Here is a 6,000-nt window from a genome sequence, read left to right on the forward strand (position 1 = left end):
ATAAAAAATATTAGAATATTTATTTTAATATACAAACTTATTTCCTCACAATATATATTGCTGTCACATTTTCTCAGAGAATTAATTAATTCTTTTACATATTTATTTTAAAAATGAAATATCTTGAATTAATCTTTTTAAAATAATAAATTCAAAATGTACACCTCAGTTAATCTTTTAAAAAAATAATTAATTTTTTTATTAAATAATGAATTATGTTTAAAGAAATTATTTCCTTTTCTATATTATTTCTTTTATTTTTTTTATTCTCCTTTTATTATTTCTAATTAATTTTGATCATTTAATAAAATAAAATTTAAAATATATTTTATTTTTATTTCTTGAAATAACATTATTTAAAAAATAATAATATTTATTGATAATATAAATTGTTTAGAAGATTCTTCATATTTCAAGTATGTGTAAATTAAACTGATATTTTTTAATAAAAGCTAACATTAATCATATCTAAATGTAAATAGAATGTATTGAATTTTAAATAATTATATTTGTAATAAAATAAATTATTTGTATTTAATAGTTCATTTTAGAGATTTAAAATATCTTTTCTAAATAAAAAATATACCTATTAATGTTATAATTTTTTTTTTATATTTTTGAATTCATTTTTACTATTTTCAATTTCAAAATATAAGAGTTTATCACTTTAGTAAGACTAAAATAAAAGATAAAAGCTAACAAACTAATTCTCTTAAAATATACAACTAATATATTTAAATTATCATTGTATAGAAATATACACTATTGAATAAGTCTAGCAACATACACTAGATGAGTTTAGCAAAAAAAAATCATACGAGTAATAATACACACTAGATCAATTTGTTTATACATTAATTAAACTAATATAGCAAAAAATATTATATGAGTCTATCAATACACATTAGATAAGTCTCTTCATACACCAATTAAATGCGTATAGCAAAAAAACATTGGAGAATTCGTTACATACCTTGATTAGAAGATCTAGGAATACATAATTTGACAAGTATAACAAAAAATACTAAACATATATGTCAATACACTAATTAGACAAGTTTAACAATACACATTTCACTAGTCTTTCCATACAATCATTAAAATTGTATAACAAAAAGAATTAGACAAGTAATTTCATTTATTGATTAGGCGAGTCTAATAATACTTATTAGATGAGTATGTCATACTGATTAAAAAAATCTAACAACAAACACTAAATGATTCTATCCATACATTCATAAGATGAGTCTAAGAATATACTTTATACAAGTTTATCTAGATATTAATTCATATTAGACGAGTTTGTCCATTCATTGATTATATGCAAGACCAAACATATCCTAATTGGACGATAATGTTTATACAATGATTAGACAAGCAACAAACACTAGGAGTTTGTCCATACACTGATTAGATGAGTCTAACAACATACATTAGATAAGTTTATTCATATATAAACAAATCTATTAATACACATTAGACGGGTTTGTCTACTCATTAATTAGACAAGTCTTGCAATACACATTAGACACAAATAAACACACTGATTAGAAGAGTCTAACAATACACATTATACGATACGAGTATGTCATATATTGATTATAAGAGTTTAGCAATACATATTACATGAGTTTGTTAATGCAGTGATTATACAAGTCTAATAATACACATCAAACAATCTATAATCATTAAAATTGTTCTAAGTCTAACCAAATTAGACTTATGATAAATATTTATTATATAGCTTGAGTGAAACTATTTAAATTAAATAAAAACAAATATTTTATTTTTTAAAAGTTATAAAGATTATATATTATAGAAAATATTGTTTAGTCAAAATATTTCATCTCTCTAAAATATAAAACCTCTCACTTTTTATTTAGATTTTTGCGGTTTTGTCTTCTTCTTTTTTTCTTCAATCAAAGCAAATAATTAGAAAGAGACATACTATATGACAATTTGGATGAACTTTTATTTTTGAGTAAGTGTTTTCTCTTAAATTTTAAGATTTTAGATTTTACATTCAGTTACACGTGAGATATGAATTAAATAAATGAATCTCTATTAGTTTAGATATGCATTAATTTGATTGATAATTTTGCCTGGATGGATTAACGTGAAATGAATGGATGCAAGGAGTGAGATATGTTTTGATTGAGAAATGTTTTGTGGCTGTAATAGTAAATATAGGAACACAATAACCAAATACTATTGAGATTTATTTAGCTTAATTGAAGGAAAGTATTTATAAGGTGAGCTCCACTAGGCTTATCCATTACTTACCTTCCAAGGTGGAGACCACGAATTTTTGTCTTTGTTTTCTCATACTAGGTTGCTTTCGGAAACATAATTGGGCCCTTCGTTTTTTTTAAGCAAGTTGGACAGAGATTGATAATGCACTTTCGATTGGGATTTTTTGTGGTTCCTCTTATCCAACTAATCTTTTTTCTTTCCTTTATTTAAGAAATCCAAAATAACTAATTTATTCCTCCAAAGTCCACCCCATCCATGAATCTATTTTTCTTACTTTGCAAAGTGTTCCTGCGTAGGTTAGGGATTTTATGAAAGGAACTTGAATTAAGACACTTTTAAACATTGTATTCACTAAGATTATTTCCCAATTTTACAATCACAACTAAAAGGTTAAATAAATAAACTAAAATACTTATTAATTTAAAAACTGAAAAAAAAAACACATTTTCATGTTATTTTTAACATCCTATTCCTATTTGGGTTTTTGCGATATGACCGATAGTTATTACTTCCTCCACCCCACAATTACTAAATACAACCCCATATATGATGAAAAGACCGAAATAGGATTGATCAGTGCACCACATTACACCACCACGTTTACGGGCTTCCACCATTGTCACACAGCACAACTGTGGTAGAGGAAGAAGAATAAAAAAAATACATATTTCATGTGCTCCGAAAGAATTTATTTCTAAAAGTTTTTTTCAGAATATATTTAATTTATTCCCAAAAAAATCTTTCCAAAACATATTTTATATATAAATATTTGAAAAAGCTTATTTTGAAAGGCAGTTTATAAGTTTCGAATTTTTTTACAAAAATTTCATTCTAAAAAATTTGTTCCAGGAATATATTTCATATGCTTTGAAAATTTTATTTCAAAAATAATTTCCTAGAAATTTTGTTTCAAATATGTTTTTTCAGAATTTTTGTTTCCAAAATGTTATTTCGAAAATTTTATAAAACTTAGTTTTGGAAAATTTTCAAAATTTGTAATCGATTACTTTTTCGAAAAGCGAAATGATGATTTCAAAATTTTGAGGGGTGCGTCAAGAAATTTTGGAAGTGAAGGCATAACCCATATACATATCATTTGTGATGTGTAACTTGTTATTAAACCTTATCATCTCACTAAAGAAAAGAAAATAATTTATCCATGGTTTGAATTGGATGTGAAGATTTACTTATTTATTATATTTAGTTAGCATACAATTTTGTTGAAACAATTCAAATTGGTATGTAATTGGTCAAACACTAAGTTATAGAAAGATAATATAATATAAAATAAAATGAAAAGGTTAAAACCATAATTAAGATAGAGTGAATTGTTTGAAAAGTATCTTTTAAAATTTCAAAGAAAGACTTTATCTAAAATTGTTGATAAGAGAGGAAATCGAATGGAGCTGTTGGTGGTGCCAACATTAAAAATTGAAAATAATAAAAAATAAATAAAAACACAATAACTTATATAGATTTATATACTGATTTTGATTTACATTGAGTTAATTCAAACAACCTACACTGAATTTTCATTAATTTCTTAAGATATCTAATCACAAAACATCTAGATAACTATATCGAGATAAAAATAATCTCATCTTGAAACACTTTCAAAAAGATTACAAGATAATGAAAATACTATATTATACTTATATCATCTTGTCATGCCAAATAAAACCTTATTATTTTTAGTTTAAAAATAACATTCTTTATGTTTTTAACAATTAACATTTATCTTAATTATATTTTTAATAAGATGACAATTATATATATATTTTTCAAAATAAAATAATAACTAACAAGTAAATAAAAAAGGAAGATTTACAATATATACATTTTAAAAATAAGCAAAAAATTATAATATCACAAGCAAAATTGGTTTTTTTACCTGAAGCGCTAAGAGAAAGTAGTTATAAGAAAAACACAACACACTCTAATTTTAAAATATGCTATTAATATATATAATCTTTATTTCATTTATATTTATATTTTTAATCAAATCATACATAAACATACTAAAAAGTTATTAAATTTAATTATATGTTTTTATAACTATTAATTTATTTTTATGCTCCAATAATGCTTTTCTTCATATTATTTTTGAAAATCTTATGATTCTAATTTTTATAATTTTTTATTTGAGTTTGAGTGAATATAACATTTTTAATTAAAATATGAGAAACGAGTGTTATTTTAATAAAAATTTAAAAAGACGAGTATTATTGATTAAAAAATATAATAGAGATAAATATGGATTTAAAAGTTAAAGAGAATATAAATGTTATTTTATTTAAAAAAAACTTCAATTTCAAAATAAGAAAAGTATAATATTATTTATAGAATGACAATGTAGTACAAACTACATGGACTAATTAGCCATGACAAAAAAATTCGCGTCCGCAAATATTTTTGAATAAAATCCGCGACGAATAGTTGATACCCAGATATTTTATCAGTTATATTTAAAATATGTTTTTTATTCATTAATTCTTAATCCAAAAATAACAAAATTAAGAAATAAATAATCCTTGTTTCGGTCTATTTATATGCAAATTATATATGTCATGCAGAGCGAGCCAAAAATATTTGTTATAAAAAAGAATGCCTAGAGTGCCGTCATATTGATATTGTAAAATATCTAAGCTGATTTGGTTGTTTACGTTCCATATGATGAATGCGATACTTATTAGTTATAGTGCACCTGATAACCTTTGGGGAGAAGCCTTGCTTACTATGTGCTTTTTACAAAATAAAATACCTCATAAGAAGACTGGTAACACTCCCTATGAGCTGTGGAGAGGTTATCAACCTAACCTTAAATATCTAAGAGTGTGGGGGTGCCTAGCTAAGGTGATGTTACCCGATTCCTAAGAAAAGGAAAATAGGCTCTAAAACCTCTGATTGCATGTTCTTAGGCTATGCTGAACATAATGCTGTCTATAGGTTTCTAGTTTTTAAAAGTGATATACTTGAAAGTAATTCTATAATGGAGATGAAAAATGTTGAGTTTTTTGAACATGTTTTTCCTTTAAAGGTTAGTGAGACGTTTCAACCTGTAGATAATAATAATAATGATGCCTTGTGTGAGGAATTAAGAAGGAGTAAAAGACAGAGGAAGGAAACTTCTTTCGGTAATGATTTCTATACCTATCTAGTTGATAATATCCAAATAGCTTTGTAGAAGCTATTAGAGCTCCTGATGCAAAACAATGGGATAAAGCCATTAAGACTGAAATTGAATCAATTCAAAAAAAATAATACTTGAACCTTAGTAGATTTTCCTAAAGGAGCAAAATCCATTGGTTGTAAATGAATCTTTAAGAAAAAGTATCATTCTGATGGATCTATAGAGAAGTATAAGGCAAGGTTAGTAGCAAAAGGTTTTATTAAAAAATCCAACATAGATTATTTTGACACTTTTAGAATGGTGATTTGGAGGTGGAACTTTTTATATGACTCAACCTAAATGGTGTGTTGTACCTGGTCAAGAGAATAAAGTATTTAAATTTTTAAACTTTTTGTATGGGTTGAAACAAGCATCAAAACAATGACATGAAAAACTTGATAATGTATTGCTATGTGATGGTTTTTCACCTAATGATGTTGATAAATGTGTGTACTCTAAATTTGAAAACGATGATTGTGTCATTATATGTTTGTATGTGGATGACATGTTAATTTTTGGTACATGCAATGAAATTATCGCTATAACTAAACTGTTTCTAGGATCGATTTTTGAAATGA

Source organism: Vigna umbellata, chromosome 1 (genome assembly GCF_029865625.1).
Source record: "Vigna umbellata cultivar VRB3 chromosome 1, Vumbellata_1.0, whole genome shotgun sequence".
In the NCBI taxonomy this organism is placed as follows: Eukaryota; Viridiplantae; Streptophyta; class Magnoliopsida; order Fabales; family Fabaceae; genus Vigna; species Vigna umbellata.